Source organism: Oryzias latipes, chromosome 16 (assembly GCF_002234675.1).
Source record: "Oryzias latipes chromosome 16, ASM223467v1".
Taxonomy (NCBI): Eukaryota; Metazoa; Chordata; class Actinopteri; order Beloniformes; family Adrianichthyidae; genus Oryzias; species Oryzias latipes.
Genome location: NC_019874.2, coordinates 30436634 through 30461984, shown reverse-complemented (window position 1 = coordinate 30461984; position 25351 = coordinate 30436634). Strand labels below are relative to the sequence as shown.

Below are 25351 nucleotides of genomic sequence, written 5' to 3'. Positions count from 1 at the left end.
TAATGGCAGAGTGAGGTTTGATTCTGAGAGGTTTTCATCCGATAAGACTCTCCCGAGCCCCGATCGACGCAGAGCGGCCGGTTAGAATGCACTTAGCCTCTGTGATGTGCTGAAAGTGACGGACAGCATTCTTCCCACCTGTCAATCACAGACCGTCTGAGCTTTGCTGGCTCGCCGAGCCGCCATTGATCACGGAGGCCGCGGCCTCTTGTCTCAGGGGATTTGAAGCACTATTAAAGTTAGACGAATTGATTTTTTTTTCAGGCACTTAGGAGTAGAACAACTTTAATGACACATTATCACCTGATGCTATGGATTCGGCCCTAAGAGAAGCAAACGTTTGTCACTTTCCTGCTCTAAACCACCGTCATCTTCCTGACGTGAACAAAGACTGTCAGGAGAAAGGTCAAGGTAAAGGTCAAGATGTGATCTTTGGATGTGTGGATCAAAGAAAGTCCAACATTCTTCTAAAAGTGAAAATCTTTCTGTTTGCAGATGGATCCAAATCTCTTGAAGAACCAATAAAGAGAAAGTTTCTAGTAAGACAGGAAGACATTCAGTGAAAACACTGCAAAATCTGAATCTTTTTCAGGAAAAATTGTCTTATTTTCTGTCGTGCAAGAAAAATAATCTTGTTTAAAAGTTTTTAAAAAGCAAACTGGACGGAGCGATTTTCTTACCCCACTGGGAGATTTGTTGGTTATTTAAAGAAAATGTTTCAAATGTAAACATTTATTTGGATAGATGAATGTACTTTTTTGGGACGGGTCCTTCTTTGAAGCCAACATGTCCCTCATTTGGACACAAACAAGCAGTGCGAGGTGAACGCTCCCTCTGAAAATGGCGCTTTGTGTCACCGAACACGCCGTTTAGCATACAGACCACTTTCCTCTGCTGGTTCGTCTTCGTACAGCAGCAGCAGAACGAGGTTAGGCGTTACCATGACAACGCGTCACAATGCCTATCAAAGGGTTTGTATCTTGTGGCGTACGATTTAAACCTAATAAATGACAAGAATAAAGTAGTAATGATTGATTCATTATTTGTTTGTTTGGAAAGTGACGCATCGTCCACTGATTTCTGACCATGGACACCTGGAAGGGCGTTTTCCCTTCTTCACACGTAAGAGTCATTACCGTATAATGGCATCAATATATTGTGTGTGTAGATGTATATATGTGCATATCTGTATACAGGTGTGTATGAATATGTAAGTATATGAATGCATTTCTTTATCTTCGTTTACTTTTTCGTTTTTTTATTTTATTTTCAAATGAATTCTTGACTAATCCCTCAAGTTTTATATTTATATCTGCAGATATATTTTTGGTTTTTGCCTTTAGATGTTTTCCTTCATTTATCTGTTTAAAATAAACTCATTTGTTATTGTTTTTTTGCTGCATATGCATTGTTTTTTCAATTGCATTGTTTAGTATTCTGAAAACCAATAAACTATTGATTCACTGCCCCTCAGACCCCCTGAAGTCATAAATACTCTCTTTTCTTTTATCATACGTGGACAGGTTTTACATAATGGCGGGGCAGAGGCTCCGTATGTCAGATTACTTGGCAAACTTTTGTTGTTGTCCTGGCTTGTTTAGATTTGGACGTTTGACGTTGTTTCCAGGAAGAATCCTCCCCTGACATGGTAAAAAAGGAAGCGTTGGTCTGAGTCTGTCTGCCTCCAGACCCCCGTGGAGCTCGAAGCGGCACACGGGCCGGGCACACGGGCCGGGCACACGGGCCGGGCACACGGGCCGCGCACACAGACTCCATCTTCGGCTCGCTGACTTCCTTAGCGTTACTGACGAGGCTTAATGCTGTCAGGCTTGGCCACATTTCAGCAGCGTCTTTCCAGGCTTTGATAGTAACATTGCTCAGATCAAACCCAGCAGCTTGGCGAGCTTCAGAGTTAATTAGGACACTCTGTTCTACTGTTCTTCTCTGTGGAGTCCCGCTTTCCAGCCGGCGCACTCTTTTTTTTTATTCTCAGAGCTCTTTTTCGTACTTTTCATCTTTTTTATCTGCGAATCCTGCAGGTCCAGCATCTTCCACTGCTTACAGGAGGGTTACAGCGAGCAAAGAAACGGTTCTCCTAATGTTTGCAGGTCGTTTTTTTCAACTTCATCAACTGACAAGTCTGTTAGTGAGTCAACAGAAACCAGAAGTAAAAAATAAAAAAATAAATAAATCATCTCAAGACTTGAGGTCTGACAGGGCGCTCTGACTTCACAGGGAAACTGTAGAAACACACACAGCACACTTCTGGTTTGAGTTGCCACAGCTGGGTTGGGGAAACTCCCCGATCTGCAGCTCCTACAGGCCGAGGTGGCGAAAATGAGGCGCGCATCCCAAACCCGTGCTTTCCTGAAAGCCGCCGTCAGACCTCAAAGCAAGGCTGAAGATCAAGCGGTGGCAGAGCCAGTCGGACTCTAGTGTAAATCATTCAAAAGGAAAGCTTCACAGCTGAAAAGGTTCTCACACTGTGGCTGGAAGGTCTGTTCTCCTTTTCCTTCCTTCCAGCTGTGCCGCCGTGAGCGCCACACAATGACAAGAGGCGCAGAGGAAGGACGCCGATGCCCTGCCCTTTGGTGACGGCGCGCTCAGAGGACTAGTTTGTGGGAAAATCACAGAGAAAAAGGAGTTGCTTTGGCTAACAACAGCATCGCACTGGTGTCATTTGCGTAAAATCTGCGTTTGTTTTTGTCCTGAAAGAGCCATTCATTTTCAATGGGATTATATTATATTATAACATTTTAGAAACCATAAAGGGGGGACAAATTAAAGCAGAAAGGAGTTAAATTAACTATAAAGAAATGTATTGCTCAAAAAGAATGAAAAAACGTAAATATTTCACGCCGTTTCCTGTTTTATGACGCTGTGGTTAACCATGAGAAACTCTGATGAATAAATCAGAAAGTAAAGATGGCGGTCATCACGGTTTTTACTTCATGAAGTCCAATTATCCTCAGAACTCCGCTGTTATTTTCCCATCAACAAGCAGCCCTCCCTAAATACAAACGGACATAAAAAGTTCTAATCCCCTTCAACTCGGGTCTCTGTGAGGTCCGTTAGCGTTCAGATTTTCCGTAAACACAGAGAAGAGCCTAAAATAAACTCAGTAAATCAATTTTCCCGTCTGTTTGTTGGAACCGGACCGGCTGACGTCAGGCGTTACATCAGAGGAGCAGGGCGATTAAAAGCAGGAAAGAAATATCATCTCCAGAAAATAAATCCCATTAATGCATAAAAGACCCAAAGAGGATTCATTTTTAGCTCCAGCAGAAACACATTAAGGTGACGGCGGAAAGCGAATGTTCCTTCAATTTTTTGAAAGGCTCTTCTAACACGTGTCGCTTTGAGCTCCGATAGGAGACAACCTCAAGTCTTTAAAGACCATTTAACTTAAACACACCTGTAGGTATTGATTACTGGGGCAGTGGATCGGTACTTAAACGGGGATCCAATATGATAGATGGATAAAGATTCACAGACCAAACCACCATTCTTACTATTCATGATGTTTGAATTGTTGCTATATGTCTGTCTTTTTACTGGATGTATGAAAATGTAAATGTATTTAATCGGCATCATTACAAGAATCTACAAAACAGATAAAAACACAAAGATTTAAAAAGAAAGAAATGATATTTAGCACTTTAAAACAGTTTTTCTGTCAACTTCCAGGTTGACTTCAGCAGGAAACAAAACACAAACATCATTGTAGTTTTGGATCATTGAACAACAAATCCTGAAAATGTTCTCCACAGTTTTTCCTCTTCAACATTAAGCCGACTACAGTAGATCCATGACTAGAAGACAGTAAATGAAGACGCATTTTTTTATTCAAATTGTTGACTATATTTAAAGCAAAAAAGAACCATAGAACTTATTAGAACTCCATTTTCTTAAACTGAACTTCAGTCTCATTTTTTTCATCTACAATAACAGTTGATACTTTTACTTTGAAAATGAGGACTTTCACTGACACTTTACTTTGAAAATGTATTCACTTCCGGTGACATTTGCCCGTTTGGTTCTAGTTTAAATTTCTGCATTATTCTAAAGTTTTAAAGCGATAACCACTTGGCTTAAAGAGTATTCTTACTAACCTCTACTACAGAGTTTTTCAGCCTTTTTGAGGTCAAGGTTCGCTTTTTCCTTGACAAAAATCACGCGGCACACCAGCAACCAAAAATGTAAAAAAACAGAAAGTCTGTAGTCTGCGTTGAGTTACAGTCCCTCCACCATCTCACGAGCATTTTTTGTAACAAGTGAGGCACAAAAAATGTGAAGCTGTAGCTGTTTTTCCTAAAAGTTGCGATAGTTCTTTATAGTAAAATAATGGTTTTTAACTAAAACAGTTTAAAAATTTGCCCATGAAGTTGTTTTTCCCTCCAGTTTATTAAAATGCAGTTCAATGTAACCTCACAAAAACCACATGAAATGACATTCTTTCTAAACGGTAATTTGGTTTTTAAATAAAGCTATTTTTTAAGTTTGTTTTTTTAGACCTATAATCAGAGAATAGTTGATAGATTTTAGACAAAAAATACAAACATTATGATTAGAAGTTTAATTTTAACAACACAAAAACGTGAACACACTAAAGTTTCATTCGTTTTTTCTTTTGTCTAAATCAGAAATGTGACAAAAATGTTGTATTTATTTTTGGTGATTAAATTGTTTCATTTGACTTCAATGTGTCCGTAACCCACTTCCCCTTAATCTTGTTTCTTTCACTTTGTTGTTGCACTTTATTTAAACTTAACTTCAGGTTTTTTTAACCCTTGTGCTATCTTAGATGACCCCCCCTTCCATTGACGTGTTCTCCCTACCATGACAAAGGTGGATAAAGGTGGAAAAACTTCATGTAATCCATGGACACCAGTGAAGATCACAAATCATTAAAGAAAAAAGGTTCAGATTACTGTCTAGTGGGTCTAGATGACCCAACTCCCAATGTTATAGTACCTAGCATAGCACAAGGGTAAAATGAATAAAGTTTGAAATTGAATTTGTCCTTCAATCCAGACATTATTTGAAAGCAGCTGTGTCTTTTATAAAGATGACTTGGACCAAAATCTGGAATCTGTCAATGATTCCTCTGTTCAAACTCGAAGGAGAACTCAACTGTTTTCCTGCTTTTATCAAGAATAGTTACAAACTGTTAGAACGGACGTTTGCGTTTGTTGTGCTTCATGACAGTTAACAGCAGCGCAGTAAGAGATGACGTGTTTTGATTTAACACGCATCAAAATCGCTGCTCGACGTTTGGCCCAAAGTGTTTTGATAAACCTGACGCTCCCGCCGCGTGTGGGAGGAGCTACCGTTTTCTCGCCCTCCTTATAACAGAAGATGTTGAGAGATCCGGTGTATTCATACTGAAGAGCTCCACAAAGCTGTGGGCAAACTAATCGGCATGAAAGCTGAGCCTGTTTTGATGAACACAGAGCTGAAGTTCTGGTGAAGGTCAATGTTTTCAGATCTGTAATAATGAATGATTTCCCGCGGCACACCTGACCACCTCTCACGGCACAGTGGTTGGAAAACACTGCTCTACTACATCTATAACCATCTCAGACATCATTCGTATTTGATTGTTTGGTAAACAGATTGTCTTAGTATTTCTGACATTCATACCAGCCCTATTTTTTACATTAATATGCAAGTAAAACACCTTAATAATAAAGGAACGCCTTTCTGCCAACTGGAGAATAAAAGTCTCATTCTGCAGGTTCTTTTTAAATGTCATGCAGACTAAAATGCTGGAAGTGGGCTTGATTTGATCTCATTCTATAATTTATTCCAAAAATGCCACATCCTAAATCCTACCAAATACATATATATAAAATATAATGCAGTATCTCCTCACCACAACTTGATTTTTGTCAAAAGTGGCCTTGTAATCCGGACCACCTTCTAATGGTGGTGTTTACTGATGTTAGGGTAGTTTTGAGAGATACACGGCGCTCTGTTGAAATGTCTGGTTTTTTGTTGCGGCGTTGGACTGTTGGGTATTGAGAATGCCGTAATGTGGCTAACGCTTTCAATGTGGTAAACCCTTGTGCTGTCTTAGATGACCCCCCCCTTCCATTGACGTGTTCTCCCTACCATGACAAAGGTGGATAAAGGTGGAAAGATTTCATGTAATCCATGGACACCAGTGAAGATCACAAATCATTGAAGAAAAAAGGTTCAGAGCACTGTCTGGTGGGTCTAGATGACCCTACTCCCAATGTTAAAGTGCCTAGGATAGCACAAGGGTTACGATGTAGCGTAATACGAACAAGTTCTAGAGTTACTGCGAACCTGTTAATAGAGTGACTGAGGACTTATCTCTGACACTTAAAGCGGCTTAATGTTCCGTGTGCCACATATTTGACACAAGTTCAATGGCAGACCATTCAATCCGGTGCGCACTGTAGTGCCGAAAATACAATCAGATGATCTTTTTACATTTTAATTGAGACGCAGCGACCAAACCTTTGACTTTTACAGAATTCGGTTAAAAAAAACAACAACTTTTCACTGACATAAATATACTTTAAGGATGATTTATAAATATAAAGTTTGCATCATATTAGCTCCTCAAAACCAACATTTGAGGGTGTTTTTCCAAAAACAATAGGCTGATATTCTAGAACTTTTAAGAAGTCTGAGAAATCTCCCTTGATCGTGTCCGACACAGCGATGAAAGAAAAGCCTCCATGAGAGATTGAACTCCACTAAAAGATGGTAAAGGAACTAAAACTAGCCCAGATTTCACATTCTGTCTGCAGAACTCCACTGAAACACAATTAAAAGCAGACATATCAATAAATAAGCTTAAGGGGACAGAAGGAATTGAAGTTGGAGTGAGTGGCTCCAGACAGAACTTCTGCATTTGAGGAATTCAGCCGAAAACCTTTGAAAATGCATCCAGACCTCCACAAAGCCCCCGCCACGTAGGTACCAGAGGTGGAATGAGTTTTTTCAGTTGGCTGAATTGGGTATTTCTTCTTTGAATGTGAAGGACGGGACGCTTTGGCGAGGAAGAGGACCAAAAACACGGATGAAGGATAAACAATGGCCTCTGTTTCCAGGCTCAGAGCGAGTCCTGGCTGCATGGCAGCCTTGGCCCACCTCATGTCCTCACAGTCTCAAGGCCTGGTTACAGTCGGTGCGCGCAGACAAATGCCCACGTACACACTCACGGAGGGAGCTATTGCCATGGGAACCATCCCCTCCATGAATAGCCCCCTCTCTAAAGGAAGAAAAGCGCCCATCTTTCTCGTCCCTCTTTCTTTTGTCAGATTTTACCCCCTTTTTTTTTCTTCTTTCTTGCCACTCATCCTTCATTTCATCCAGGACCGATTCGCTGTTCCGCCTCTCCTCCCGCCGTCCTCCCTGTAACCGACACGAGGTCGATTTGTGATGCATATATCCGTCCACGCTGGATTCTCGGCATTCTCTCTGCAGCAAGAGCGTCTGCAGGGAGACGGATGTGGTTCTGAGCATCACCAGGTCACACAGTCGTTGTATACGACTGTGTTTCCTGCTGGAAACAGGAATCACTGCTGGATTCCCCACAAAGCAGGAGATTTCCCGGGAGTGAGTCTCTCTGTTCTGTGAACTTGCTCCAGGCAGGTCGTTTTTATTAAAGTTCCTGGACTTTCATGCATCGTATCGACAAGTCTTCGTCGGACATTACCTGATCGATGCCGCCTGCAATTTCCCTGCCCACCCATGACAACAAAGCCCAGAAATATGATGAGAGTGTAGAGCGGGAGCTCCACTGCCGCTAATGAACATTAGCTCCTGTGCTGTTCGTGTCACTTGGGGGGGGGGGGGGGGGGGGGGTGTCATCATCTCTCTGGAGCTGAATAATTATTATGCAGGAACAGAATGACCCCTTACTCCTGTTCTGGTTAACAGTCCTTTTTAAGGTCGTCATTTCTTCCTTCTGTCCATTGACCTGGTAAATGGTCACATGACCAGACACTTTTGGGAGGGCCTTAAATGTCAAACCTGTCCTGAATAAGGAGCTCCTCTTTAAGCACAGAAACCGTCTGTCTTCTATACATTCCATCAGGACAGGTTCTTTTCCAGCTCTCATGACCTGCTTGCAATCTGGATCAGGATAGTCATCAGCAGCAAGTAGGGCAGGTGTGTTTGGTAAACCTCACTTCCAAAGCCGTGTGTGTTAATCCAGTAGCATAAAGTACTACCGGTCTGTGTACCAAAAGAGTAAATTGTAACCCGGGTGGTACTTTGTTCTGCCTACCTTGCCCTCTACGTTTTTTTTGTTTTGTTCCCTTGCTGGTTACTTTTTGTTTCCCGCGGTAGTGACTTCATTTAGTCACGTGGGGCGGTCAGCCAATCATTCATTTCGTGGCGTCACAGCGCAACGTGGCGCGGCTAGTTGTGTACAACAAGAGCCTAAACAATTAAACAAACCCCAAATGAGTGGATTTAGTTTATTAAACCAACAGGATGTGGAGTATTTCAACAGTGTTTTAATTAGTGTTCAGGTCTTGGATTCAGTTCCCAACACCTTTTAGTAAAAGTCTCATTCAGATCATCATTCAGAACAATTTTGATCAAAGTTACTTTCGCTTCACAGTTCAAGGTGGGGGACAAATGTGTGGTGAGGGAGGAGGAAGGAAACGAAAGCAGGGAAGCAAAACCAAATTCATCTAAAACACCAACATGCCAGCCAGTGGGACCCCAGTTTGACCCCAGCACCCCTCCAATGACAGAGGGGTGCAAACATTATTTTATCCAGCCGAACCGCTGCCAAACACTGGCGCCAACCTCCCACCAGAGGCAAGGTGGGGTTCAGTGTCTTGCCCAAGGACACTTCGACTCATGGGCGTGCAAGGCGGGAATCGAACCTGTACGATCATGGGTCGACCGCCCTACCGCTGCACCACGATGGGGGTGTCCGAAAGTGTGTTTTTTTTTTTAAAGGGAAAACCCTCGTGGTCATGAATGAGGCAAAAGTTGTTGGGTCATCTTTAAAGGTTAATGAATCCGACTTAAAAATAAATATCAGTTCAACCGAGTTATCAGAGACACACCTGTCTATATTGTTATTTCCATTAAAGTAATAGATTCATAAATATCATTTAAATTTGACTCCGTTAGTCTGGATGGACTTCTGTTGAATTACTTTGGGAGAGGAGGGGTTAACTCTTTACAGTGTCGTTCATTTGACCTTTTGACCTCAGTCATATGATATTGGTAGTTTTTTGCGGCACAAAGAAGCCCAAACCTCACTTCCACTTTTGGGACAAACACTGCGGCCTGCATGGTGACCACACCGAGTATCTGCTTCCCTGTGCAGATTCAAGCATTTGCAGTCGCTTAATCACAGTTTGGATTTGGGACATTTAATGTTCAAATTGTCACTGCATGTGCTAGTTTGTCATATGCAACTAAAATGTTTGCAACTGCCTTTTCTGTGTTTCGATTGTTTCTGAAATCAAAGTGTTTATTTTTCCCTGCAGTTATGAGTCTATTAGGCTTTGATATCAAATTTTTTTAACAGATTTTTGTTCAAACGTAGCCTGGAGTGGAAATTAGTGGACGGAATCAAAACCACAACTTTTATCCAACTAAGTATTTTTCAGACCATAAGGCAAACTTAGAATCCTTGAACTTTCTCAAAGATCCTCAGTGCAACTCGTGCACGAATGCTGGTTGTGTTTACTGACCTGGAATAGATTTTTCAGGGGAAATCTGTCCAAATCAGACTTTGATAAACTACATAGCCGCAGCGCTTGATGGATTGTGGGAGCATTATGGGAAGTCAGAAGCCTAGCCTAGCTTCAACATAACAGAGCTAAAAAGTGAGAGTATTGTTCTGTGTTTTAATTTTCCTCTGCAAAAGCTGATTGTTGCAGATAATGACATGAAGAATACACTTTCCGTCAACTCCTCTGACCAATCACCTGCCACTAGGCCCTTCAGGCATTCTGGGTACTGTGGTCACATTATTTGAATGTTTTATTGAATCTGATGTGCCCTATAAGTGAGTATAAGGCACTCTAATGTCCTTCTACATCCATGAAACTCCTCTTTGGTGTTTTTTTCAGATTTCTATCTTGGAAGCACATAATCGAGAACAACTTTTAAAATTATAAACGTGATTAAAAGTCTTTGTTTCATGGCAGATTGTGTGGAAGACGGTCCGTTTTTAAATGCCTAACTCCCACCATGCATCACTTGGGGTTTTAATAACATAATTAACATTTTAAAAATGGAGCTAGAAACATCAAAAGATGTCACATGTTGATTCTTGCTCTTAAGCCCTTCCCTTAGCGCGCTAAAACGAGATCAGAGCCCATTTGCAAAATGTGATACTCTGCAGAAATGATGGTTTCACAAAGAAACTCCTCTTAATGCACCTGGAACGGCCTGTTTGCTGTCCGGGCTGTTTTGTCCCTCTGATTAATGATATTACAATGAAACCCATTTGCATAATGTCTGTGTAAAGGTCAAAACACGCCGGCAGCATGCGAGGCGCCTCACGAGCTGCTCCCATCATTTCCCATCACAGCCTCCCACTCTGCCGGCCACTCGCGCTTCTTTAACGCATCTGCTAACTTCACTTCCCAAAACTGTTTCATTTCTAGCATCTCTCAATTTACACGAAAGTCTTTGCTGACTTTAGAGTTTGTGGTAAAGCTTCCTCACCTGCTCATCTACAGTCGTGGCCAAAAGTTATGAGAATGACATAAATATTGGAAATTGCTTACGTTTTTCTAATAGCAATCTGCATAAACTCCAGAATGTTATGAAGAGTGATCAGATGAATTGCATGGTCCTTCTTTGACATGAAAATTAACTTAATCCAGAAAAAAACTTTCCTCTGCATTTCATTGCTGTCATTAAAGGAGCTGCAGAGATCATTTCAGTCATCGTCTTGTTAACTCAGGTGACGAGCACAAGGCTGGAGATCATCCTGTCAGGCTGAGGGGGTTACAACGGCAGACTTGACATGTTAAAAGGAGGGTGATGCTTGAAATCATCGTTCTTCCATTGTAACCATGGTGACCTGCAAAGAAACGCGTGCAGCCATCATTGCGTTGCAGAAAGATGGCATCAAAGAAGAGGGTATTGTGGCAACTAAGATTGCACCTCAATCAACACTTGATAGGATCAGCAAACCCACTCGTGGTCAATCCTCAAGAGGCGAGTGGACAAACCAAAACCCTCGAATTCTGACAAACTCCAAGAAGTGATTCTGAAAGAATGGGTTGCTATCAGTCAGGATTTGGACCAGAACCTGATTTAGAGCATGCCCGGTCGCATTGCAGACGTCCTGAAAAAGAAAGGCCAACACAGCAAATACTGACTCTTTGCAGAAATGTCATGTAATTGTCGATAAAAGCCTTTGAAAAGTGTGAAGGGCTTGTAATTATATTTCTCACAAACAACTCAAACAAAGATCTAAAAGCAGTTCAGCAGCAAACTAAGATTTCTGTCATTCTCTAAACGTTTGGCCGTGACTGTACACGGATGTTTCTGAAGTAAATCATTGTTTCGTCACATACAGCTAAAACACAGAACGAAAATCTACAGGAAAGTGATTTGTAACGTCAGGCGAGCTCTCCAATACTTCCTGTTAAAGCTGGGGGGGGGGGGGGGGGCTGAAGGGTTACTTAGAGGTAGGGACTAGGTACTAGGGAAGCAATGATTCACCATCCTGACTTCCATTTTTGGGTCACGGTTTTGTTTCGCTTTGACAGGATATTAAAATACAGCAAAACAAAATAATCATGAAAATCTTTTTTTAAATTTACTAACAGGCAAGTCTGAATGAAGAAAAGCTACACAAAGCCTGCTGTAATGCAATAAAACGATGGATAAATCCTTCTTACACAAGTGTTTGCCACTTACAACATGACTGTACGATGCACTTCCCCCACGGTTGCGTTCAATGGTGTCGCATTCGGTTTTAAACCAAGAATCGTGGCTTCCCCACCTCATCTGTCTCAGAACTAGACTGCTACTGGATAAAGAGACAAACTAACCCTCTTCCTGCCTCATCTCGGTGCACGTTCCACTTACTGTGAGAGTACAAACCAAAACATTTTTGACTTCTCACACCAGGAAAACTGTTTACGAGTACGTTTGATATCAAAGTCAGTTCCTTCAGCTAGCGTGATCGCTGCTCAGATACACTTAACCTTTAACACAAGCGCTGAGCTCCAGTGCCACGTTCTATCAACTACCATAACTCTGCAACCGTTTAAGCAATTAACAGAATTCTGAAGTGGAGAAAAGTAGCTTTGCCCTAATATGAAATTTAGGCACTCAATGGAAATGTAGCGCAGAGTGTAGATGTCTGTACATAGGGAGCTATTTGCTTTAAATGACTGCTTCAATTCACAGTCCAAGTCAAATCTTGAAAATTCTAATTAATTTGACTTCTATAGCACCTTTCATGAAAAAACGAACAGGTCAAGGTGCTGTAGATAAAAAAAACAAGAACACAAAAACACCAATCCCCACACATGCAATAAAATAATAAAATACACAAAAACAAACACAAGTAAAAGAGAAATGATTCTAAAATGCTAAAGAGGAGAAAACCCAGAAGGCGCCCTTCGCCCTGTCCTCCTGTTGGCTGGGGTGTCAGCATTCAAGCAGCACGAGCACAACTCATCCCCAGCACCTCCCGCCCCACAGACCCCCAACCCCCGGGTCCAATGCGCCTAACGTGGGCACACCAGGCCCCACTGACCTTAGGCACCTTCAGCAGGCCTTCACCTGAGGACCTAAGGGTTTAGGGAGGTTCATAAGCTAAAAGCAAGTCTGATATAAAAGACGGACAGAGACTATGAACACTCCTATTGACTGGTAACCAGCTCAGTGGCCCTGTGGTAGTGTCCACCCTGTGACTGGAAGGTTGTGAGTTCAAATCCAGTCATTCTGAAGACTCTAAAAATCTGGAGACTCAGCATTGAGGGGTTGGATTGGGGGGTTAATCTACCAAATGGTTCCCGGGGGGCGGGGTGGGGTGGGTGGGGACTTTAACTTTTAGCGTGTGCCGAGTTCTGGACTAGCTGGACGCGATTAAGAGTGGTTTCTTTTTACCAGAAAGGAGGGCATTACAGTAACCATTCTTGATGTGATAAAAGCATGTATTTAGATCTCAGCACTGGAGCTCCTATTGTGGTGCTCTACATGACAAATCACTGTCATAAAATAAACTAGACATGACTATAATAGCCATTTCTCTAGAACACAACAGTCCACCTTATTTATCCATGCCATGGACACAACCATTCTGGTGTGATCTCAGAAATTAGGTAGGGTCAGGTCTGGCTAGACAGCCTGAATCACTAGGTCCTGTAGGTTACTGCAACCACATGGGTGTTACGGTTTCAGTCACTTTGTGTTTTGTTTCTTGATTTCCTGTTTTATTTTGTAGTATTTCCGGTTTCGTTGTTGTTTTGAGTTTTACCTTGACCCATTCAGTCCTGAGTGTTTCCACCTGTGTCTTGTTGCCTTGTATGTATTTAAGTCCTGTCTTTCCCTTCCTCCTGTGCTGGTCCATAGTTTGTAATTGTCTCGCTCCCCCGTTTTCAGAGTTTTTCGAGTCTCGAGTTTTGCCTGCCTGTTGCAGTGGTTTTGTTTTGTAGTTTCCAGTTTTGTTATTAAACATCCATTCCCTGCATCCTCCGGCCTCCTCTCCTCTCTGCGCCTGGGTACCTCCCATTCCCCCCGTAACATTATCGACCAGCCAGATATGTACCCAGCAGAGAGTGACGTTGGGTGTTTTGGAGCATTCTGCCAGGAGGCAGACGAAGACCGGCCGGACGAGTTCCTCTACCCGGGCATGAGGGACATGCGCCTCCTGGAGGCATATTGCCAGGAAGCTGAGAGGACCAGATGCCCCTGGTCCCAGGTCTCCAGTTCCATTTTCGAGGGGAGTCGCCTAACCTCAAGAGGACGCCGTCGTCGTCACCGCCGCCCTCACCGTAAGTCCTCCCTTGACTCCTGGATGGCGCTGGACAGTCTCCGGCCACGGGCCTTCCTGGAGCCTCTGGACCAGGACCTGTGGCTGTGGGAGGACCCTTACCTGGAGGAGGAGGGGGTCGAGTCCCAGTGGACTTTGGAGGGTCAGCTCCCCGCCTCCTTCTTCGACGGGCCTCGTTTGGCTGTGCTAAGGGGCCGTCGTCGTCGCCACCGTCCCTCTCGACGCCCCGTTTTGGTTCCGGAGGTGGAACTGGAGGCGTTCCAACCCGGTCCTGCGTCCAGGAGGGAGCCGGACCCACCACGACCCGTTCCGGCTCCAAGGAGGTTGCCGGACGCATCTCCTCCCGTCCCTGCTCCCAGGAGGGTCCCGGACGCACCTCGACCCGTTCCGGCTCCTAGGAGGGTCCCGGACGCACCTCGACCCGTTCCGGCTCCTAGGAGGGTCCCGGACGCACCACGACCCGTTCCGGCTCCGAGGAGGTTGCTGAACGCAACTCCTCCCGGTCCGGCTCCGAGGAGGTTGCTGGACGCACCACGACCCGTTCCGGCTCCGAGGAGGTTGCTGGACGCGACCCCGCCCGTTCCTGCTCCTAGGAGGGTCCCGGACGCTCCACGACCCGTTCTGGCTCCGAGGAGGTTGCCGGACTCAACCCCTCCCGTTCCTGCCGTGGACCCCGAACCCGAGCCGCCTGCCGCGGACCCCGAACCCGAGCCGCGGGCCCCGAACCCGAGCCGCCTGCCGCGGACCCCGAACCCGAGCCGCCCGCCGCGGACCCCGAGCCGCTGCCGCCCGCCGCGGACCCCGAGCCGCTGCCGCGGACCCCGAGCCGCTGCCGCCCGCCGCGGACCCCGAGCCGCTGCCGCCCGCCGCGGATCCCGAGCCCGAGCCACCAGTTCCAGACTCTGAGCCCGAGCCGCCAGCCGTTTGCTGGTTAGACTGTCGATGCCGGATGGCGCTGCCTCCCGGCCGCCCTCCGGATCCGCCTCGCCGGACAGGGCGGTCTCCGGGCCGTCCTCCGGACCCGCTTCGCCAGACTGCTGTTGGCCCTTGGATTGGCCTTTCGGGCCCCCTCCTCCTGGACTCTTGGAGGAACCTCGGTGCGGTTCCTTGAGGGGGGGGTTATGTTACGGTTTCAGTCACTTTGTGTTTTGTTCCTTGATTTCCTGTTTTATTTTGTAGTATTTCCTGTTTCGTTGTTGTTTTGAGTTTTACCTTGACCCATTCAGTCCTGAGTGTTTCCACCTGTGTCTTGTTGCCTTGTATGTATTTAAGTCCTGTCTTTCCCTTCCTCCTGTGCTGGTCCATAGTTTGTAATTGTCTCGCTCCCCCGTTTTCAGAGTTTTTCGAGTCTCGAGTTTTGCCTGCCTGTTGCAGTGGTTTTGTTTTGTAGTTCCAGTTTTGTTATTAAACATCCATTCCCTGCATCCTCCTGCCTCCTCTCCTCTCTGCGCCTGGGTACCTCCCATTCCCCCCGTAACAATGGGGGTACGTCCCAGTGTTTCCATGTGCCGGTCCCAAGTCTGGGTAAATACTGAGCGTTAAGCCAGGAACGTGTAAAACTGAAGATAACGGCATGGGGGTCATTCCCTTTCACTGAAGGGAGGCGCCAAAAGGAAACAGAACCATAAAGAAGTTTTATCTCCATTTATTAGTGATGGGTGAGACAACAAGGAAAGGGCATGTACTGCATGGAACGAGTGTAAAGCTACGTTCACATCCGGCTCGGAAAAGCTCGTCTGAGCGACCACTTCCCATGAAAAGTCCATGTAAACGAGCATAACTGTGCGTGTCGGACGTCTGCGTTCAAAACTCTTGTGTCCATGCGTGGCTACGCACTTTGTTAAGTCCGTTTCCAGGCTCTACCAACAAAAACGCACAGACAGTCTTTAATGTATCGGAAGAGAGCTGTATTAGAAAAAGCCTGGAAGCAAGATTTGCGCCATTTTGCACCAATCCTCTTCCAACTGAGTACATGCGCTATTATCAGGTAGCATCAGTCCAGTGTGGACACCAAATCATGTACACAAACCCACGTTTAGCACCTTGTTGAACGTGCCACACATGTTCAGGAATGTGCTGAGCGTGGCATAGCAGCAGCATCAGTCCGGTGTTGTTTTAGACGATGTGAACCGTCGGACGGACCGATATGATTTCCCTGCTGTGTTCAGATCTTCAAACACAGAACTGGAATCAAGGGTTCTGCCTTGAGATTGGTCAAGTCGCACAAAAGTTAATTATGGTTTTCCACAAGGTTCAAACAAATTTTCTTTTGGTCAAATTAACCCAAAAATAAATAAATAAATGAAATTGATGATATTAAAATATTAACAAAACACACTTTTTTAACTGATATGCCAGAGAAAACTCTGTGAAACAAACCTACATGCCATGAATTACTAGAATACGTTTTAACCCCTGGTATTTTTCTGCTGCAGTTCTGTCACCTTTGTGTTTTTCTTGTGCAAACTCGTGTTTAAAAAAGCGCAACATGAAGCATCTGATGAGGCGTAAAGCGTCCGGAGCGCCTGGTTCTACAGTAAATCAGCGTAACACGGGTTCTTTGAGTGAGTGAGGGTTTTAGCGTGGAAGCCTCTTGACCTTCCAGCTTCTCACCAGCTGGAACTAATTCAGAGCAGTTTGCTGATATGGAGCCCTCTCACTCACACACAGTCATTTCTCTGCTTCCCTCTTCCTCTCTCATCTTCCCTCCTCAGTACTCCTTCACCTCCTGCCACCCTTCAACTTGTTTTCCTGTGTAACCCCCCCCCGCACACTTGGATGAACTCGTGTCTGGAGGAACATACTGTTAGCGTGTAAACAGACACGGGTAGCTCTCACAGTAACCCACTCCTGAACGGAGATGGGATTCAGACCCCCCCACCTCCCTCCACACATTTCACGGGTGGACCACGATCACGCCGCTCAAGACCCAAACTGGCGGCTTAACGGCTCGTCTGATGACTTCGGCAAACACGCAGTCCAAGTTGACAGAGGGTGACACGCGGGGAATGAGGGCAGAGAGCAGTGACACATGCGCTGAAGTTTAAACAAACCCACGGCGTGAGGAAGAGGAAGGGGAAGAGGAAGCAAACCGACCTGTTTTGCAATCTGGTAGAAAAGTTCTTCAGTGCGTGGAGACGGATCCAGCTGCTGGGGCTGAGCTTCCTTCAGAAACTGACATTCTGCTCCGAGGCAGAGAGGAGAGGATGGAGGAGCGGTTCGGATCCTGTCCGAGGATGATGAGGCTTTCCTGCCAAACACAATCCTCTCAGGGCTCAGCGGCGGCTGCTCGGCGGTTTGGCTCGTCTTCCCCCTCACCTAACGGAGCTTAAGCACACTTGTACTCTCGGCGTGTTTCGGTCATGCTCAAAGTATGTTCTGCAAGCTCAGAGAAACCACATCCTGTCACATATTCGCCTCCCTCCCCTGTCTCTCCCTCCTTTGTGCTGCTCTCTCCTCTCCTGCGCCTCCCTCTCGCTGCCCTGTGGTCGTCTGAGGCGCTCCGACCCAGCGTCTGCTCGCAGCAGCCTCCCCGCTCCTGCTGGCGTCTCCGGCAGCCGCCGCAGCTCCACGCCGCCGACCGAAGCACCCGCCTGAGGAGAGGAGGGGAGGGGAGGGGGATGACGAGGGGAGTCAGGAGGGAGGCTTTTTGGGAAATACCAGAGTTGGAGAAAAGGGAGAGAGGGCTGGAGGAAGAGGAGGAAGAAGCATGTTGCTTCGGCGGCGAGCAGCAGCAGTCATTTATTTGGAGGATCGATGAGCAGGTGACAGAAAACAGCTGATCGAAAATGCACGTGAGACCGTCCGCATTTCCTTCTTCTGTTGCAGTTCTGCATATTTTATATGTCCGGGTCAGGACCCCCATAGCTGTGTACTTAAATGTTGAAGTCAGCTGCATAATTTCCATTTCTTTAATGCAGCAGCAAACACAGGGGCGGATGCCATCAGGGAAGGGGGCCCCAAAAGACCAGGGGCCAAAAATAAAGAGCTAAAAATATATTTAACGTAGAAAAGGAAATATTTATTTAAGACCGCACACATGTGATGTTCTGTTTACCTTGTAAATCCTAAAATATACATTTCATATGAGAAGAGAGACTTTGTCTTCTACAAATATTGTTGAAGCTGAAATAATGATTAAATTTGGTAATCAAATATTTTAAAAAATTAACAGTGAAGGGTAGGAAACAGCTCTTTTGAAACCAGCCTCGTGTGGTCATTTGAAGAATTGCAATATATGAAACTGTGTTATGTGGGAGGGGCTTCCTAAAACCTTCACTAAAGTGCATCTTTTCTAGGAACACACATAGAATTATTGTAAACCATGAATCCTGATTTTTTAAGCTTTTTGAATATATCCGTTTAATAGTTTTGGTTCTTAATAAAACAAACAGAAGCTTGGTGAAAGATTCAAAGGTGAGTTTCTGAGCAGGCAGCTCTGTGAGGCGTGGTAAAGATAAAAAACCCACCTCAGATGGACCCAAATGATCCTATTTTCTGTTCAAGTATTTCTGATAAAAACCAACCCAGATTCAGCACCAACAGCTTGTTTCTGCTGCCCCCAAATGGAGCAAAAAGGTTTCAACGATGAAGGACACAAACACAGAGACGGTGGAGAGCTTCGCATGTAAAGATGATTTTATAGAGAACTATAAGAGTGATAAGAGCTGCTGCAGGAGAACTGAATCTACAGCTGATCCAACAGTTTCTGACTTTATCGTTTGACCTCTAAAAATGCAATAAATAAGTCATGATAGGAAGCAATAGGTGGTAAAATACATAATCAATAGAAGGAGTCATCTTTCTTCATGGCAGTAAAATCTCAGTCATCGTAACTGTTGTTATTTATTGCACTTAAAGAAAATGTCTCCACTATGATACTGAACGTGTTCTTGGCTTGTTTTTACTCATAAATATTTAGTAATGTTTCTAGAAGGATTGTGAGGTTTCAGAGCTGCTGTTTTTCCCTCAAACTAATCCTTCATAAAGCATAAAAAATGTAAAGGAATCATCACATTAAAGATGCTTTTTTATTTCTTGTAAATCAAAGACTTGTTCACCTCTGAGATTTGGTCCTGTTTTTCTTTTGTGCCTCTTGAAGCTCAGATTAGGGAGAAGTTAGACTCAGATGTGTAAAACATCCAGATTTGTTGTGTCTTTTCACTCTTGTGATCAGGCTGCCACTGCAGCTGAAAAGAAAAGTTGTTTTTCCTGCATTCAGAGACTGACGTCATTCTGTCCGTCACTAGCAAACAAGTCAGTATCATCAGCAAACATGATTACATTTGTGTCATAAACTGTCAGGAAATCGATTTAAACTTTGCTAAAAATGACAGACATATGTGTTTGGTTCATTATTTCTTTGTTTCAACACAGCTTCATAGGCTTACATTTTTAATGGTATATTTGTAGGGAACATGCATGAACAGAACTTCTACATCTTCTTCATTTTCTCCTGGCGTCTCGTGGATTGACTCAATAAGGTTGGAAGGAACCGGGCATGTTGGTCGTTTACAGTTGATTCATTTAACAAAAGAGGAGCTTCAGTTGCATCTAGAGGAACCACAAACAGCCACAAAACAAGCCTGACTCCTCATCCATCATCCCGGTCATGCAGTTGTGACATCATCGTATCCTCCAAACAGTGTTTGTGTCGTTCACTGATGACCACACTGATCCCACAGAATGTTGGGATTGAGTTTAGGACTATAAAAGGCAGTTCCCAGAATACTCAGGTGGAGATATGGGGTTGTCATGATCTGTCTTTAATCATGAGTAGCCGAAGTTTCCTATTTAGAGAAATGCTGACCCACACCATCACATCACCTCCACGAGTCATGTGAACCTAAAGGATCTGTGCTTAAACAGCTGCTGCACAGTTTCTTCAATGGATGTTCGGCTTGGATGAGATACATTCACATGTAATAATCGACATTATTGATCAACTGTCCATTTCCAGACACACTGGATGCTGTTGATGTCACTGCTGGATTATCACTGTTCAAGTTGGGCATTGTGGCCTCTGCGTCCACAGAATATTTATGGCAGTTTGTTCCGTTTTGCTCCAGATGCAGTGAGAAGAACAAATGCAGATGTATTTTGTACTGTTTCTGGGCTTTTTGGTGAAATGCACTTCCTCGAGTTGTAGCACAAAAGGGGGAAGCTCTGATTCAGGAGCCCGCGTCGAGTAAGAATCCTTCACAAAGAAGCTATTATATCCGAGCTTGGCACGTTTCTTCTCCAGGATGCTGAACGGGTTGAAGAAAAAAGCTGCAGGAATGAGGACGTGTGAGCCGCTTTTCAGGAAAGATGCCGTCTGCAGAAAGGAAAAGCTGCTTGAGCCAAGACACTGCCGGATGGAGTGCGTTTAATTTCGATTCGCTCTGTGCGGTCCCCTGAAAACAAATCTAATAACGCTGCTGACCCCTCGCCTTTTCATCAAAACAGCCTCCACGCCGCTCCGCTGCAGACATGTACGCCATGTTAAACCACCGCCACCGAAAGAAATGATCAGCTGGCAAAACAACCACACAGAAACATAGACGGGGGCCGGACCACAGCTTGTGTTTGTTGTTTAGGAGATTCATGTCACGGAGACATTTTTCATTTGACCGATTTCTAAATGACAGCAGAGAAGAATCCTGATCACCTTTTGATCTATTTTCAAAGTGTTTCCAGTGGTCTTTCAATTATGATTCTGTCGTTTTTAGACAAAATCCAAAATCCTTTGTCGTTTTTTAGTAGATAGTTTCTGCAGAGCAGCAGGAGTTCATTAGAAAATAACCTCTGAGTTGTGAGCGTTGGCGGGGAGCCATTCCCCGTTGCTGAAGGATATTTGTCTACACGCCCTCCAGCTAGCTTACAGCCCCTCACAACCTCCAGCTAACATTAGCGGTGCAACAAAAACGGTGAAAACTATCAGAGCTATCCAGCCGTACAGTTTGGATCCAGATTCCCGTTTGGACGAGGAAAACAAAGACGTTCATGGATCTGTTTGACAGTGGATGCATGAGGCTTGTGGCCCCGCCCCCTGCCTTTTAAACGTAAAAAATACGATTATTTTTAAACGACATGTTTTCGTCTGCTCCTGATCCCGCTTTGAATAAAAAAATGATCAGAAATGCAAATTCAAGTTTAATTTTCTTTAAATAATTTCCCAACACAACATGGTAAAAACTCAATTTCCATTGAAGTTGGTCTAATGCGATTTGACCCTCTCAAAGTCATCTTCAGCCACAATACAACCTGGATTTTGATGATCATGTTTTAATATGATCATCTTGCTGCAGGGCTCAAATTAATGATACATTTCTCCTCTGAATATGGAGATTTCCTGCATCTGTTTGTGCTTGCATCAGGAGCTCGGTTGGACTTTAATGACCCCATCTTACAGGCAGAAGCTGCCAACACATGTGGTCCGGTCCACATTTGGAAGGACATCTCTCAGGCTGGCCCTGAGTGTCAAAGGTCGAAGGAAAAATAGCAGGGCTCCATCCTCATGAATGAATAAACTCCCAGACATGCCACAGTGGTGAAGCTGGCACTGGGAAGGCACTAATGATGACCAGCAGCGTCTCACAGAAGGATCTTTGGTGCAGGATAATAACTGGAGACCTCTGTTCCCACACTTGTTTTATTGTTCAGCTGTAATCAGGAGGGCTTAATGTTGCATAACGCTGGTAAACATGACTTTTCCCACATGGCTTTTCCCACCAGAGAACTCTGGGACGACTGCTACATGACAAGCTGAGTGAGAGTCGTTGAAGACGGGCATCCATGCGTGGCGTTTGTACCGGCGTTGTTTACGGAGGCGCAGAACGACCGTTTGGGTGCTCCTGTGCCCTCATGAACAGAAAGACTGTCCGATTCTGGGTCTGCTGGGGTGTTCATCACCGCCTCATGCAGTTTTCTGGCCTCTTTCAAACCTCCACTGTGTCTAGAAATGTTACAGCGCCACCCAGTGTTTGAAATGAAAGTGGAAGGTTTTGCAAAGAAACTAAAACACATTTTAATGTAGACTTGATTTTTTTAAACATAAATATGTGTTTTTAATCTTAGTTTTGTTTGTTTGAAAAAGCTTAAATTCAAATAAATGTGCTTTTTTCAGCCGTGTGCAGGAACAGTTTGAATGCTGGATGACTTTGAGATGATTGAAACCAGGAATGTCTTGGCTCTGATGCACAGTCACACATACATTAACTAAGCACTATCTATGCATGCACGGTGGAATAGATCATTGCAGGATATCAAAGAAAATTCTCTAACAGAGGAAACTCCACGAAAAAAAGACGCTAATGTTTAAAAAAAAAAAAAAAACGAAAACTGTATAGATGAGAGGATGAGCCGTTTTAACAGATTCGTGTCGGGTTCTTTTTTTAATCTTTTTTTTTCTAACCATCATAACTTTTGATTTAATTAGAGTCCAGTATATTTAGATGTGTGATCCTGTGTAAAACAAATCTTTTTTTTTTCTCATTAAACTTCTAGATTTTTTTTTTGACTGCACAGAATTACAAATCCATTCATCTCCATATGACTTCAGATCAAAGACAGAAAACGTCTCAAACAGGTCCATCACAGGATCAATATCCAGACAAACAGCAACTGTGCTAACCTTTACATCTACATTTGTTTCTACCTGACAACAGCGCTCGACTCCCAACGACTCCATCAGCCCTAAAAGCCGAGACTGAGTTTCCATCAGAAGCAGAAGTTTCTTTGGTCAAGCTCAACAGAATTCAGGGAAATCTAATAACTTTGGTTCCCTTGAACAAAGATAAAGGTGAAACTGATCATGACTTATGATAACCACGGTTGTTGGTTTGAACAGCATCTTTTAAGGTTTCCATTAGACGTTTCTTTGTGTCCAAGACTGCAGCATAAGGGATCCCTGGTCTTGTTTTCAGACTGGACACACATTGAAGTGAACCAGTTGTCTTTCCCCTCTGGAACAAATCTCCAGTCTGGATACACCCAAGCGGAATGTGGTCCAGGACCAGGAACATCTCTCTGACCCGTCTTTGGAGGTGGTGTCTGTTCGTTTCCAATCGGACTGAATTTTGGTTTGCTCCGAGGTTCCTCAGTCCGAATACAATCCGTCCTCGGAGTGGAACAACTGGACCAAAACGATCAACGTAGAGGAGTAGAAATGAAACAACAGATGAGCCACGGACAAATATAAAGCAACGATTGTCGTGTTATCAAACAGAACGTTTATTTAACACCTTTGCAAATGCGTTTATACGTTTATTTAACACCTTTGCAAATGCTTTTTACGTGCTTTTCTGTGTCTTGGTATGCGGCGCCGCTGTGACGTCACCATAAAAGCTACTTTGTAGTTCCTGAACAGAATTCTCTTCAAACAACGCCGTAACACCACAACGATGAGACACAGCAACTCATTGACATGTGGTTGGATGAATGCAGACTCATCAAAACAATTTTCAATGTGATCCACATCACTTCTCACTGTTTTCCTAAACACTTATCAGTGAACCCTCCTAGACGTCTTCTTGCAGTAACCAACCTGCAACACGTCTCCACCGGACCAAAGAAGCAGGAAAAATGTCGTACCTGACATGGATGCAGACGTTCAAAGTTGGTCACCAAAATACAAAGTTTGAATTGGTGAACTATCAATATACAAGGACTGCAAAACACAGGTCTTCCATCATTTCTGCCTTTAGTTTCTTAACCCCGCCCTCATATCTGGCCAATGAGTAAAGATTTTCAGTCACATGTTTTTTTCTAGCTTTGGTTGGAAACAGGAAATCCTCTTGACGGCAGTTTGAATACAGACCAAACGCGAGGATCAGGACTCGGTCCGGACCAAATGATTTTTCCAGTCTCAATGCACCTCAGTTCGAAAAACTGACCCGACACTTTGTCCTTTAAACTTTGTTTTTCTGTGTTGTTTTTTTATGAGAAAGCTTTTTGGTTACAAACGTGTCTCGATGGTGGTTCTACAAAATGTCCAAACTTTAAAGTTAACAAATTAAAGTCAAAGTTTGTTGGTGATTAAAAGCAGAAACACTGAACCTAATGGTCATTAAGAGATCTCATTGCTTATGTGTGCACGTATACCTTCATTCTGACCTTAATCCTTCTGTCTGAAGTGTATAGATTCCCACAACGCCAAAGGTACATAAAGAACTGCACCCACGGACTGAACATTTGTTCCTGCTCACAGTCCAGAACAAACGGGTAGAGGTTTGAGTTTCTGTGTGGATTTAGTTTACAAACACATCCTCACTTAAAAACAGAGCAACACTCAAGTCATGTTTAGATGAAGTACAACCAAGTTAAAATACTGTGTGTGGTACTACGTGCTGCCTGTTGGTAGTTATTGTTCATAAGCCAGATTCATCCTAAAGTGTCTCAGCGTTAACTTTTATTCAGATTTGTTCTTTACTCTTTTAAGGCAAATATATTTATGTTAATGTATAAATCTTGATTTAATACAAACATATTTCAATGTTTACAGCAGAAATATATAAACAGTAGGATGAATTAAGATTGGGCATAAAATAACAGCACAACCTGATAATCCTGTAGACGTGAAAAATAGCATTAAAGCTATACCGGTTCTATACATTTCTGCAGAGTGTAGTTGGTGTGGACGTCCCACAGGCACTTTTATGGATCACATGCACATCCTGTGCACGCAGCATTTGCACGCGGTCAGTAAGGAGCCAGAGTGTAGCGTAAGACCAGCGTATGACAGAATTACTCATACGTCATCAATCAATCAAACTTTATTTATAAAGCACTTTTCATATAAAAGAATAACACAAAGTGCTTTACATTAAAACAAAATAAATAATATCAAAACAAGCATGAAGATTAAAATAAACAAACAAAAAAAAAAAACTAAAATAAAAATAGGGCCCCCCTCCCCATACCTACACATCCCCCACCCCCTAATTGATGGGGAAAGACAATTAGGGATGAGAAATAACAAACAGGTTGAGCACGAAAACGCTGATAATTGGAACCTCCCTCTCTGTGAACAGCTGCATGACCAGCCAAATGCAGCATCACAGGTGGGGACCGCTCCACCACAGCAAAGAGGTGATGCAGGTCCCCATCCAGAGCTGCATTGGCTGAATGGCATCCGACCCCGAGGGAGGGGTCCCTACTGAGGAAGCACCAGAAAAAATAAAAAAGAGAATTAAAAATATAAAAGAGAATAAAACAGTAAACATATTGATAAAAGCAATAAACAATAAAACATTGAAATAAGATAAATTAAAATTAAAATAACACATTAAAATCTATTGTAAGTTCGTAAAACAAGATCAAATGGATAAATAAAAATAAATAATCAAATAAATAAATAAATAGTGGTAGTAAAAAATTAGCTTAAAGCCAAGTTAAAAA

At 43.7% G+C, this 25351-nt stretch overlaps 1 protein-coding gene across 4 annotated transcripts in view; it reads right to left on the bottom strand.

Annotated features, from left to right (window-relative positions):
• The window catches only part of rftn1 (raftlin, lipid raft linker 1), a 262707-nt gene that overhangs the window by 113121 nt on the left and 124235 nt on the right, over positions 1–25351 (bottom strand). Inside the window, exon 1 of one of the 4 annotated variants that reach the window (XM_023964744.1) lies at positions 17069–17542. The exons of 2 other annotated variants lie outside the window; for them this stretch is intronic. The gene's annotated coding sequence lies outside the window, so the exon portion shown is untranslated. Of the gene's footprint in view, positions 1–17068; positions 17543–25351 lie in introns of those variants that run through there. One more of the 4 variants, XM_023964743.1, reaches the window with a different exon arrangement.